The sequence below is a fragment of the Mastigoproctus giganteus genome, chromosome 6 (genome assembly GCF_048544385.1).
Source record: "Mastigoproctus giganteus isolate SK-2022 chromosome 6, ASM4854438v1, whole genome shotgun sequence".
Classification (NCBI taxonomy): Eukaryota; Metazoa; Arthropoda; class Arachnida; order Uropygi; family Thelyphonidae; genus Mastigoproctus; species Mastigoproctus giganteus.
Window position 1 is genome coordinate 171,842,775 of NC_143580.1, and position 13,119 is coordinate 171,855,893.

The 13,119-nt window shown below is 37.3% G+C and overlaps 1 protein-coding gene across 2 annotated transcripts in view; it reads left to right on the forward strand.

Moving 5' to 3' along the window:
- The window catches only part of LOC150084747 (transmembrane protein 151B-like), a 73,477-nt gene that overhangs the window by 34,004 nt on the left and 26,354 nt on the right, over positions 1-13,119 (forward strand). The window contains exon 1 of one of the 2 annotated variants that reach the window (XM_090375490.1): positions 3,480-3,592. The exons of the other annotated variant lie outside the window; for it this stretch is intronic. The gene's annotated coding sequence lies outside the window, so the exon portion shown is untranslated. Of the gene's footprint in view, positions 1-3,479; positions 3,593-13,119 lie in introns of those variants that run through there. 2 annotated transcript variants of the gene reach the window in all.

Here is a 13,119-nt window from a genome sequence, read left to right on the forward strand (position 1 = left end):
AAGATGCGCCTAATAAGAGAATCACCCTTCGAAATGCATATTTCAGATAATTGCGTCTAATAGTCTGAAATGTATATTTCAGACTATTACAAATATTATTATCATGAAAAAAATGAGAAAGTAAATATACCTTCCATAAGGCATATCTTTAATATTAATATATGTATACAAGGATGCTTTCATAATTATGGCTAAGGCTTTGCTTACTTTCTTTGCTACCTCCTTTAATATAACTGGATAGATCCCACCAGTTGCCTTTCTTATGTTTATCTTCAACAATTTCTCCTCCACTCTGCTCAGAGTTATTACAAAATCATTTAACTCTGTATAAGAGTTTGATAAACATCTGGCCTTCTTCTCCTCCTTGAATAACTCCTTGTATCTGAATGTGGATGCAAAATACTCATTTAGTTCGGCAGCTATCTGAGAATGATCATCTACAGTAAAACCATTGATATCAAGTGGACCAATCTGATTCATCCTCTTCCTCTTAGAGTTTATACAAAAAATTTGTATAAGTAAAGAAGTCTTTGCTGTTTTTCTTTGCATCCTTTGCCAAAGATTTTTCATAATCTGCCTTTGCTTGCCTAACCTCCTTTGTGACTTCACACAACAAATTTCTAACGAATTGGAGATGGGATGGACAACAGAAAAAAAAAATCATTAAATCAGCATTCTTTTCGTTAACAATCTGAGATTAAATTAATCGATAATGGACTCCCCTTGATAGTCCCCTTTACCGAAATGTCACCAAGGAACAAATAGACCTATATGACAAATTTTTAAAAGTTTCTTTTAACTGTAGTTTACTTCAGGAAGTGAGAATTCCATTTCTCAGACGTTTTCATTTCTTTATTGCTATGTCTGATGGCCGCCTTTGTTCTAAGTAAGGAAGTCTACTCGAAAAGACAGGGAGGGTAGAAAAGAGGACGAACGTTTGCCAATCTGCAGGGATGAAAAGGATAGAAGTGTAATAACTAGTTCGGATGCTGCGCCAATAACTTCCTCCCTACGATCACTTGACACAAACAACGAAGATATACTCAAGATGACGTCAGTGCGTGATGCGAAAACCACTCGATTATTACCGCCTCGTGTTCAGATACTATTCCTTCTGCATTGTCAAAGTAAGAAATGTCGTCCTCGCCACCGTAAAGTCTTGGAAACGCAGGCCAGCGAGAAATGGAAAGTGGCGTCAAATCCGAAGAGATGAAAATGATGCGTTTCCAGGTGATCGCCAAAAAGAAGGCGACGGACATTTCCTTTTCCCGCTCTCTCTGCCTATCGGTCCTCATGATGGCCGTTAGGTATCAGCGAAGAAAGACTGAAGGCATTTGAAAGCTTTCAGTGTCGTGTGTTTTAGAATCTTATCGAACAGCTTTTCTCCGGTACTCCGTCGAGACCGGATATGATGAAAGATAAAGAAATGGAATGCATTTCCGTCGATCCGTGCAGGGATCAGTGACATAAGTTGATGGAAAGCGAAGTAAGAAATTAGTTGCTCATAGAGAAGTACTTTAGTCTTTCAGAGTTCTTTTTCTCTGGGGAATAGCAGTGGCGGATTCTCCATTTCGGTTCGACTTTCAAAGCAAACAAGCGAAGACTAGCATTCACAGGAATGCATATCACATTAGGGATCGGACGGCGATTATTATTCTTCCGAAACATAGTAGGAAGCAGCCTAAAACTAACTCTTAGTGATAGTCTCCGCGCGCACGGACGTCTATGTGTTCCGATTTTTTTTTTTTTTTTTTTTTTTTTTTAGTTATTTATAGGCTCAGTTACTTAAGGATATTTGTCCGGAAACATAGGGACAATAAATGACTGTGGTTACGCAGCAACAATCAATGCAGGTCGACTAGCCAATGAACAAAAAAAAAAAAAAAAAAAAAAAACCTTAATACCAAGACTGCATTGATAATAAATTATTGGCATATAAGAGATGCAGGAAACGTACAAATGAAATAACAAAACACGCGTATAAGGTAAAGAATCCGCACTGTGGAAAGCATTTCCTCACCTGGTTAGAAACGTTTATTTGCGTGCTAATGCACGTGGAATAACACGAAAATAAGCACTTAACGTGTATTCATCCATTCACCCGCATGTGGAGCCAGTGAACACTGGAAAGTAATAACAGAAACGTGGGCAAACAGCTATTCATGGACCTTCCCGAAAAGAGACAATACCATCCTTTTAGCTGACTGTATTTAAGTTTTAATTCGCGCGCGCGCGCGCGTGTGTGTGTGTGTGTGTGTGTGTGTGTGTGTTATACAGAGCGGCCGCTGAAAGCCAGTTCCACTCCATTATGGTATGTATTTTGTGATGATACAGAACTCTGAAAAATAGCCAGATATGAGTGCAGTGCTATGTCTGTGCTGTTTGCGTTGTAAAGTTGTTTCTGGCCACTTTTCTACCATGGAGCAACGATCACCTAGAAAGTTGGTCCCCGGTACCCGTCCACACCATGATGAGGTGGGCCACAACTATACACGTACTGTCAAAAAAAAAAAAAAAAGAAAAACTCCCACCCACAGGCAAGTCCTATGGGTGCAAGCAGAACACATTACTAAAAGGAGCAAAGAAGGGCTCAACCCAGAGAAGCCAGCTACCCACCCCATCCAAGTGTAGCAGTGCTTTTAAGTACACTGACAAGCATGCAGAGAATCACACGCATGACAAGAATAGAAAAAATTGAAGGTAAAAAAAAGATAAAATGTAAAGAGAGACAGTACAACATAAAATGATTGCGCGCCAAACAGATGTTTGGTGCCAGCAGTCCTCGATGCAATGCTTGTAGATGTAGGCCAAAGGCATTCTACCAAAACGTCTTTAAGATGTAGCCTGCGTTGTTGGCATATTTAAATAGTTCAAGCTCCAGAATTCGCAGTTCCTGAATAATTGGGCGAACAATGATGATGACATCTTTCAAACAATTTCTTGGCAAAGTTTTGGAAAGCAATGAAATGTTGTTGGTTTGAATTATGGGCATATTTATTACAAGAAGAGAAGTCATCAGCTAAGATTAATATTTCTAGACGAAGATCTTGGTAGAGCGTACAAAGAAACAAAACATGACACCAGTCCTCCACGGAATCAGATACAAGCATCAGTAGGTGAATGATTCAACTGGTGTAATTTTGCATTTAACGAACCATGGCCTGTTAAAAGGTAAGACGAGTCAAGTCCAGGAAAAACCAGCTTTGTACATTCTTATCAGAAGTAAATGAGATGTGAAGGATAAAAGATATAGCTGTAGCTCCCCTGGAGGAGACGGACCATCTAGATTGCCATTTTTGTAATATAATATTCCAGCATTTAATCTTTTCCTTTTTAGGATCGGCTGTAACATCTAGGAATTATCTACAAAAATTTAGTGGTATACTTTTTATGATATAATAAGTAAATCCTTTAAATACTAGGTGGTCAAGCGGTGGAGTTCCTGCTAAAACTTATAATGCAGGAGTAGACACTGTTCTGCACGTTCTTAACGTTGCCAGAAGAAAAAGATCAATCAGTAGTTGCCAATCGTGCCTGGACAGTGAGAAGGGAGTGCGTCTAAACCAGATACAGGAGCCGTACATTACAATAGGTATGAAACCACTATTATAAAGTAAGCGTAAAGTATTAAATTCGCATGCTTTTTAAGTGCGCCTGATTTTACCGACTATACCGGTTTGTTACATGAATGTGATAAGGACCCACGTAATTATGACACACCACCAATAAATTAACACTAATGCAAGGCTGCATCTTCTTCACAAATGCATGGTTAGTATCAACAATTCCTTTATCCATTTTTGAAGCAATCTTTGTGTTACATTATATTAGAAAATGTTCAACTACCTTGACCAATAAAACTGTCAATGTGTTTATGGAACATACAACTTTTCATTATAATATTTTCTGAATGAAACAGCAATTTACTTTATTACAGACAGCGTGCAAGAACCGAAAAGGCATGCGGCTTCTCGATTATTTAAACATCCATAGAGCAATACTTTGGCCAAAATTGAGATCATATACTGCTACAGTATCATTATTTCTTTCCATTCTAATCGCGGACACGAACAGAACCAAGAGTGGATGTATCCATGCTCCAAAGAGAGTAATGTGACCCCTGAGACACTACCTAATTCCAGATGAGTGGTTCCAACGCTTCTTATAGTCTGACTACCTCTCTGTTATCATTCCGTAAGTGGGTGTCTGAAGTCATTAGCAGTAGACGTGAAAAGGTTTGCGACCCTGTGAATATCACTTCTGGGTGGCCACCAGATCACATGTTAGGCAAGGTACGAAAACTACCTTGCTCAAATGAAGTACCCCTATGGGATATATAAGAGCATTCAGTTATTCAAGCTCAAGTCGCTAAAAGGATACGACAAAATAAAGTACTGTAGTTCCAAAGAACAGAGCTAATTAAAGTCAAACAACTATATAACTCAGAGGAGCAAAGCCATCAGACTGACTAAGCATGGCATTATGACAAAAGCCTAGAAGTTTTTAAGATAAACGTCAAAGATTCAAAAAAATCGTTACAATTAAAAAGAAATGAAGAAAGTTCGGTTCACCACTGCAGATATGCGGGAAGGGATCAAAGGGTCAGGCGGGTCAAATGTTTTGGCCCACCTGACACAGCTGTTGAATGGCACAGTGTAATACCACGGAAGGGGGGGGGGCGTTCGTGAACGTCACAGGAGGGCAGATTGGATATTTTAAAAATAGTGCCTACCTATAATAGCTTGCCTTCAAACTCCAAGTTTCAAGGTTCCCGCGGAAAAAACAGATATGCTAGCATAGTAGGAACAAGAAATATGCAATCTTGTATTAAAATTAGAAACAGAAATCGTCCTATGTTTAGAAGTCCCAAAAAATCACCTACACTCGTATATCCAGAACTAAATGAGACACCTGTCCCAATTGTCACAACTCATAGAGATCCGTGAATAATATTTGACACCAAACTTACGTTCACGGCCCATGTTGACGGGCTTGTAAAGAGATTAAACTATATACGTTGGATAACCAAACAACACATCTTGCACGTGAAACAAACTGTGACAATCGCAAGATATAGGAACAACGGTGTATTCGGCCACATTGTATGGTGCTGAATTGTGGGCGTCAGTCACCCCTACCTATATTAGGAGTATATATACGACTGAATTCTGGCTGCTGAAGTGGGCCAACAGTAAACACCATCTCCCCCATCAGTTAAGGACCACGCATCTTGCTGAATAACTGAAAATACAGTTGTTCAGCAAGCTGCGTTCCGCTGAACCAGCAGTTCAGCAATACCAGACATTATTGCCTGGAAACGACTAATAACAACAATCAAGACGATGATTGGAGTGATAACATCACCGTGCTTCTAGCAGCTTTGTGATTGGCACATCCCGCTATCTGGCATCAAATCTCTGAGGATTTTCGAAAGCTAATAGGCTGAAGATGGCCGATAGGTTCATACCAACCAGGGCATTGGAATCAATCCACAGCTTGTCTCAAATTGGAATTGACCTCGAAAGGCTAATAGAAGATCCTAAGTACATGAAACAAACCGCGATGTAATTCGCTGAGGCTACTATCGCCTAACAGTTCTGTGCGTTCTGGAATAACTATGTGACTCAATGCTGTGCTTATGTGAACAAGTGTACCACGTATATAGTGTATTCAGCGGTGGTGTTGTTATATTCCTTTATATTATATGTAAATCTAACCAAATATATGTTTTTGTTCCTTTATATTGTATTATATGCAAATCCCCCTGGCATATACTGCCGTGAAGGGAATTTGTCTCTCACCAATGTAACACGTATGTATCTTGGTAGGACAAATAAAGATTTATTTAAGTAATAATATTTTTGTTAGCAGGCTAGATCAAAATACTACCTCTCAGCAGATGGATCAGCTACTATTAGAGCTAGAAATTTCGGGTAGTGCTTTTCAAAATAAAAACCAAACATCCCACATAAGCATCCTTCAGAAAATTGAGCTAAAGGATTGTGACCTTCAAATGTATCTAAATCCTGATATCTGGCCGAATGGTCTCTCGTCATGCCATTTTATGGAACTATTCGAGGATCTATCGACAACTCTGGTGAGAAGTTGTTCTACGCGGAGAGTTCAATCTGTTGAACTCTCTGCGTAGCTAGAGAATACCAGGACGGGTTCGCATCATAGTCCATTTATCCTTCCTCCTGATACATCTGCTTGAAACCATCCTTCTAACACCTATGTTCATCTCAGCAGAAGTTACTCAACTCTGAAGCGTACAGGAGTCAGATTTCCAATCAAATGATGAGAAACAGCTGCCTGCAACCCAATAAATGCATCCGAGAGCTAATGCATCATGTCCTTATTTAATACAAATATTTATGAAAATAATAAGAAAAATCAGTTATACTGGTAACACACGCACATATATATATAAAAGTTAGTAGTGGTGAAGGGCAATGTTCTAAGCTTACGTTACTGCTAACGCTAGCCATGGAGAACAAAGGACGGACGGAACTGTGATCGCTACGACCACATATAAGTTATCCCATTTCTTGCTTTTTATTCATGTTATTCTTTTAATCTTTACTTCCAGCCTCTGTCGGGTCAGTCATGAAATATACGCGCCGCACCATCAAAATTAATATTAAATTTAAATAAATTATTTTAACTGACTTAAACTTTTGATGTGTACCACGTGGGGCGTGTATTTCATGTCAGAAACAGAGGCTATACCCACTTATTGCCGTTTCCTCCTTTGATTTCGGCGGCTGTCCCTCGTAAAAGGCGCTGAAATCACAGGACGAACAGCTTATTAATTCTTATTATTCCTTATTACTTCTCCTTTATCTTATTTCTCTTCTTTGTTCACAGTGATAGCGATCACAGTTCCGTTCGCCCTTTGTTCTCCATAACTAGCGTTACCAGTAACGTAAGGTTACCCTTCACGACTATTAACTTATGTAGAAATTATGGTCGTTAGGACCTTTTTTGTCATATTTGACCTGAAATTTTTGCATTTGATATTAAAATTAGACTATGTATAACCGTTTAGATTTTTCGATTTATAAATTTCAAATTTACTTAATCAATTGCTTTCTCCCTCAATAGTACAGTCGTTCCCGTCCTTGGTTTAGTCTAAAAACATCATTGGTGTACTTCTGAAACGAACATGAACCGATTTTATTGGGGGGAAACAAACAAAACGGTTGTATGTGATGGTCACTTTTCATAAGGCGCGTTTGTCTGGTCAAACAGTTAGGTGTACAAGGAGAGTAATGTGTCGCGTCTCCTCTTGCAAATAATGAGAAAACAAGCAACATTCAAAAGAATTATTTTAAAATAATAAAGAGTAGAGAGAAAAACAGCAATTTCTCGAAACAGAAGTTTAAGGGAAAAAAAAGAAGAAATGCGCAATAATAAATTTATTCAAGAAATAAAAAAGAAGGGATAGAAGAAACGAGAATGGATATTTCGGTGCTTAACTTTGTGATTTTAGCTGTGTGTTATCAATGATCAGTTATCAGTAAAGTTCGACACAGTGTACGCATAGCTGCTGCTATTTCCACAAACGAAAGATAACAAAATAACTAATAACAAAAACGGCAGATTCAAATAATTTTAATCGTATATCAAATTAGCAAATACACACCACACAAATAATTTACAACATTCTACTCTGTTTCTACGAGATACTGTAGGCGACATAGTTTCGAAAGAGAGCCAAAATGTGCTTTAAATGTTATTCATAAACACGATGTTGCTCTGCAACGATACAAGCTTGTAACCTATGTAATAAATTAGAATGAACAGTCTTTAGAATAACAGAACTTTAATTTCAGCGCATGTATTATGTATTCCTCTTTGAAATCTCCTGAATTGTCAGTGGATGTTTAGCACATTTTTGCTTTACCAAAGCACCAGACCAAAAGATTAAAGGGGAAGCGGGAGAGCACAGTAGCCAAAACCATTGTACAGAATCGCATGTCCTGTACACTGACCTTTAAAATATGCGTTGTACCCATTGTTGTACTGCTACAATTTTGTGCGGTGGGGCACCATCGTGCTTAACCGAAATATTGTCGGACTTTAATGTTTACGGAACTTTATAACCAATCAAATGCATTAGTACAAAGTAATTCATAATATTCCACCCCAGTGAGCGTGCTGTCATGAAAAACGGGCCGACAACTTCATGACCTCCATATGCCAAACCACGGACGGACCGTCTCACATGATAACGTGTATTTCTGCAAAAATATAGGTTTTGACGGATAGGAACTCAGTAGCAGGAATTGCGCCTGTTGGTGATGCTATTACGAATGAAGTTAACCTCGTCAGTCCACAGGTTATTGCTGAGGAAACTGGGATTTTATTCAACCTTGGTTAACAACAGAAAATTACAAAACTCCAAGTGTTTTGTATCATGACTCATGCAAATCTAAAATTGTAGATTTGCATGAAGTAATGTAAAAACAATTGATAGGAAAGCAGTTTGTTCTTTCGAAGGATTTTTCAAATCTGCATACGCTTGATCCTACATGTGAAAGAAGCTTCCCTGACCTGACACTACTAGTTGGATATGACAGGAAGAAGTATAGATTTGTATCCTTGATTATGCATTACGCTTCCATTTAGCACAAAGTAATTCACAACACGGCAAAATCAACTCCTGGCCATGTCGCCATGAGTATTACTGTTCCTAGTACTTGTACTGTACTTGCAGCAATAAATATAAAGATAATAATTATGTTAGGTGATATTTGCAGCCTCCGAGGATGTCCCTCGGAAAATAATCTTGCTGATGCTCCAGCATTTCGGCCGCATCTCCAAACAGTAATACCATCTCGCATACATCATTTCGTAAAACATGCTTTCACGCGATTTTACAAATATACTTGCGAACAAAGACCAAGGAGTTGTACTTCTAATGAATACCGCTGCGTTCTTCATCCAGTGGCGCGAAAAATTCAATTTTAATGGATTTTTCCGGGCCAATTGAAGGTTCCTTTCGTAGCCAAATTCTGTACTGCAAGGTATCTATCATTCACAGTGGACCGGCGAGAACGTGACAATTCATGGGACGTTGAAACCGACAATCTCTAGATTTAACTCAGTGGTCCCTTATATTTTTTCTGTGGTTTGCACTTTCTTTCTAAACTGTACTACTGTATCAGTTATAGGCCTATTATTATTTGATATGCCAGTCTTTCCTATGAACAGCGTAGAACGTTGTAAATTATTTGTGTGTATTTGCTATTTTGTTATAAGATTAAAATTATTTGAGTCTGCCGTTGTCGTTATTAGTTACACTGTTACATTATTACCATTCGTTTCTGGAAATAATAGTTGTTGAACCTTACTGATAACTGACGTTTGTTATCAAACATTCGTTATCAGTAACGTTCAGTATTTTTCCTTAAACGTGTATTTCAGATAACTGCTGCTTTCCACCACAGAATTTATTTTCTTAAATTTTTTTTTAATGTTATTTCTTTTGTTAATATTTGCATGAGGAGACGCAACACATTACTCGCCTTGTACAGTTAGCCGTTCGACGCAGGCAAACGCGCCTGTAGAAAAGCGAATCATCACGTACAGCTGTTGTATTCGTTTGTTTGTTTGTTTGTTTGTTTGTTTGTTCTTCAAATAAAATCGGTTTATGTTCAAATCAGAAGTACTGAATGATGTTTTCAGACTAAAAGCAGTTGATTAGACAAAACTTAACTTTAGAAACCGTAAAATCGAAACGATAATAACTTAGTTCAATTTTAACGTAAAATTCAAAAATTTCGGACTAAATATGACAAAAAAGGTCCCAACGACAACAACGCCCTCTCTGCTTATGTACACACGTCTGCATGTGTATTTGATAGATTGCTTGCTTTTTACATGAGATTATACGGGATAATTCAAAATGACCTTCCCCAATTTCAAACATTTAGCCAAAAACTCATTTCGGATAAACTATTTAAAGGTTACATTTTGAAAAGTTTACTTAGCAAGATGTCAAAATTGATGTTTTGTTGTCTGAAGGGTATAAGTGCACCGCGTATTGAACTTGATTAGCTTGAATAAAACTTACAAAGTCTGTCTTTCTAAATTTAATCTTATTTTCAAATGTCTATTAAAAATCTTTCCAATCTCCATAGCTTCATTCGCAATGAAGTTCTGAAATTGGGAACCTCATCTTGAACTGCCCTTAATTTACTAGTATGCAACTAATCGAATTCCCTTTAAAAGTTTCAAAAGTAACTGTAAACGGTAAAAACCGATATTTATATTTCGCTGATATAATTGCTTGCAATTATACAGGCTAAAGGGTAAGAGTACGGGATTGAAAACTGATTACATATTCTCCCAGGCATTCTAGAAGCAAGAAAGATCAATTTGCATAATCAGCAGAAATGCATTTAGGTAATCTACTTTACAGTCTACTAGCCCTGTACACAAGGCTGACATGAAAGTCGGATTCTTCCGAAGCCATTCCGAGTTTTTACGCACTTCTTACTTTTGTTTATCATCCCTTGAAGGAAATGCGTTTCCCAACAATGCACTTTATTTGCGAATTAGAACAAAGAAGCGAAAACCAAATATAAAAGCTATTCGGATGAACTAAGATAAATTTGTCTTAGAAACTCTAAAGAAAACAGTACCGCGCATTAAGCATTACGTTTGGTCTCTTGCCGACAACTTTACGAACTGAGGTTTTAGTGAACTAGGAGCAGGACCGTAAAGGCTACGTGGCATCCTTTAAAGGCTTTCGAAAACAATCCTGACTTTGTGTTTGTGGAGATGCTGAGAAAACAGCGATCGCAATTTCCTGGCAACTCTTCCCAGCAGTGTTCAGATATTACTCATTCGGAACACAGGAACTGTCAAAAATAAAACATGCCGCATTTATTGGTGCATCACCTCCTTTTAGATTAAATTGAAAAGTGTTTCTCGCCAAGTTTTCTATTTATTCGGATAAGCAAACTGGAAATAGTTTGCTTTTAAATCGAATGTTTAGGAATCGGAACGTTTGCAATTGTGTTTGCACTTGCGAGATTCAATTTTACTGCACTCTGCATACACAAACACTCGTGTGTACACAAAAATCTCTGTATTCAAGAAAACTATATTGGGTGTCTTTCTTTTGGATTTACGAAATGTCACACTTGTGAATGAAGAACAGTTCGGCAAGAAAAGTTTTATTCAAAACTGTGAATGAAAAGTATTTAAAAAAAATGCGTTCCTTTAGAATTTGTAAAACGTTCATGAAAGAACCTTCCAAACAGAGAAAAATCGATTTGTGTTCCTGAGTATATTAGAAAAAGAATTCATATATAGTGATTTACACCTATCCATCATGGCAATCACTGTTTCAACAAACTGCGTATTTATGGCACCACACAGCTCGAATAATCGCATGAATCCTAGGTATAAAATTTTCATTTACGAATTGCCCTATAAATTTGCGATATAAAAATTGCCAACTTGGGCCGTACGACAAACATTTAAGTTCGTGTTTGACCTACCTGCTCTATTTGATAAGTTTAACCTTAAATCACCTCGCTTTGCCCACTTCCGCAAGCATTCAGGCAATTTTTTTCATGTATAATTTTTCAACCAAATATGACATCGAGAATGACATAACCAACTGCTTTGCTTCTTTCAATAAATGAGGGTAAAATAAATTCGTTTATATCAATTTAATGTCTGCCAGTCAAAACACAGATGAAAACAGAAAACGGCTTTTAGATTTTAATTAAAGAAAATAAAATAAGAAAATCACTTTATTGAAATTACATAAATAAAACACAGATGATATACAAAGTCTAAGAATAACGACACCAAGCACTTCTTTGGTGCAAGTTCCGACAACACCAGTCAGGAGACTAAATAAGCAGATTTGTGCAATTCCAATCGCTTATTCAGTTTGTTCTGTGGTAGCAGTAAGTTTTTTATTTATTAAACTGTTTTGTTTCTTATCAAAAATGAGAAATCAGCAGTAAATCAACATTAATTTTTTTGTGAAATTGAAGGAAAATGCTACACGTTTGTGAAGAATAGAAAATCTGAAGAATACAGATTTTATGAAGAATAGAAAATCTGAAGAGTACAGATTTTGTGAAGAATAGAAAATCTGAAGAGTACAGATTTTCTATTCTGTACTCTACAGGTTTTCTTTATATATGTTAAGAGGGAAGGAGTCTGGCCAACTGAAAATCTTCAGGGTCAGATTAAAATGTCCAAAAAGTAATCAAACAGTGAGTTAATATCTTGGAAGTTAGAAAACTGAACATGAACACAGAAACTGTCAGATTGATTTTAACCAAAGACCTGAACATTTAGGTCTACGCCTAAGAATCTCAGCAATGAAAAACTAACAAGAGAAGAAATCTGTTTAGACTTTCCATAACGGAATTTGGAAGAACCCCACCTTTACTGGGGAAAAAAATCTGTAACCCATGAAGAGAAATGGGTATTCCCATTCAATCCAGAAACAAATCGCCTCCAATGGAAAAGTCCGGATTCTCCTAGACTTAAAAAGTACAACAGCATATCAAAATGGAAGTTTCACAACGACGACAATCTCCTTTTTCGATATTCGAGCAATTTTACACTACGAATTTGTCCACCCATCCCAGCAAACATTCACCAGGCATTACACCTTGAAGTTTTGTAACGCAGCTTGTCTAAAAATGATGAGTAATATCATTGCTTAAACATTTCGTTGCCTCTTGTATTGCTGGTATTTTTTCCATGTTCCCAAAACATGAACGATCCTTGAAAGGATCGCAAGATGAGATCCTTTCAAGATGGAGCTACCAAAAGGAATTCCAAAAATGAGTTCCAGGATTTCTTCCAAGAAAGAGATGTCGATATATGTGTAAAAAAATTTAATTCCGGAAGAGAAGCACTTGAAAGTGATCAAAAATTGTTAATGACAATTTTTTAATGGAATTAATCTACTTTAGCCCTCGACAAAAGTAATAAAATATACATTAATTACAAAACACGGTATAAACTGATCTAAAGCTTTCAGAGGAAATTACCCTTTCCACTGAAGAACGAGACTTGTGTTTCTTGGATATCCTCTTATACGCGGAGCCTTCCAAAGATGCTTAAAACATCCCGAAA